Source organism: Suncus etruscus, chromosome 3 (genome assembly GCF_024139225.1).
Source record: "Suncus etruscus isolate mSunEtr1 chromosome 3, mSunEtr1.pri.cur, whole genome shotgun sequence".
NCBI lineage: Eukaryota > Metazoa > Chordata > Mammalia > Eulipotyphla > Soricidae > Suncus > Suncus etruscus.
The window spans coordinates 54,218,705-54,220,059 of NC_064850.1; positions in this window are offsets into that span (position 1 = coordinate 54,218,705).

The following is a 1,355-nucleotide window of genomic DNA, read 5'->3' on the forward strand; positions in this document are numbered from 1 at the left end:
AGTTGACTGGCAGCATAAAGTGAACTTGACAATTTATTCAAGAATAGCAAGTGAATGTACTTAATCCATTAGGAATATATCTTTCCTCATTCTTTGAAAGCATTCTCCCACATTAGTATTTATCGATGTCTTCATGAAAAATTACATAAGTTATATTCTTTTAGCAATTTTCTTTTTTTCTAATGGAAAACCAGGTTTTTTTTCTGTAAATTGAAGCTACTCTCTCACAATAGTATTTTTTTCATTTTCTGTTCAATAATGTTAATGAATACAATGAGTTTTCAGTTATTTCCCTACACTTAGGATTTTATTTATTAGAAGTTTAAGTTGACTGCGTTTATTCTGGAAGCAGAATGTTATCCCAGACAGTGCTCAGGTGATGGAAGGGTTATGCCCTTCTACTAAGTTAGCTGCACCAGAAGCTTCAATATAAGTCACATCTCCCAGGTACAGACATGACCAGAAAGGCTACCACTTGTGTTGCTTGATAGCCCAAGCCTATTCCATGCTATATGAGGCGATGCTCTGAGAGCAATACACTAAAGGCATGTGTCCCTACCATCAGAGCTAGTTCATAGTTTCATCATTTCATTTTATTAATGTTGATTACATGAAATTCTTGACTAGTACTAAACTAATATCTTAATAAGAGTTGAACTAGTGGCTGGAGCAGTGGCACAAGTGGCTGGGTCTTTGCCTTTCGTGAGCTAGCTTAGGAAGGACCACAGTTTGAACCCCCAGTGTCCCATATGGTCTCCCAAGCCAGGAGCAATTTCTGAGCACATAGTCAAAAGTAAACCCTGAGCATCACTGGGTGTGGCCCAAAAAGCAAAAAAAAAATAATAATAAAGAGTTGAATTATATTTTCTTTGGACTTGTATGTTTTATATATACATTTATATAAGACACATTTACATATTTATTAGATATATACACATACAAATATCTTTATTTAATCCACTTCTGGTCAAATGTAACTTAAAATTTCTGTGCTTGAGTCTATCCATTGTTTCAATGCAGTACCAAGCTAAGCATATGTTCTTCCAGTTGAACTGCCCCCATCTTCAGCAAGTTTTTATTTCTTATTAAGATAATTATTTTTAGGGAGGACTTAATGTTTGTGACACATCACTACTTGAGACAAAGATCCTGTTGTTGACATGAACATTTTGTTAAAAAAAGTTAAAATAGGGTCTAATTAAAAGTGTGATTTATAGAGTATGATGAAGTAGCATATTTCTTTTTTATATTTCTTTCTTTCTTTTTTTTTTTTTTTTTTTTTTTTGCTTTTTGGTCACACACCTACAGTGCTCAAGGCTTACTCCTGTCTCTATATTGAGGGAGTAATTCATGAT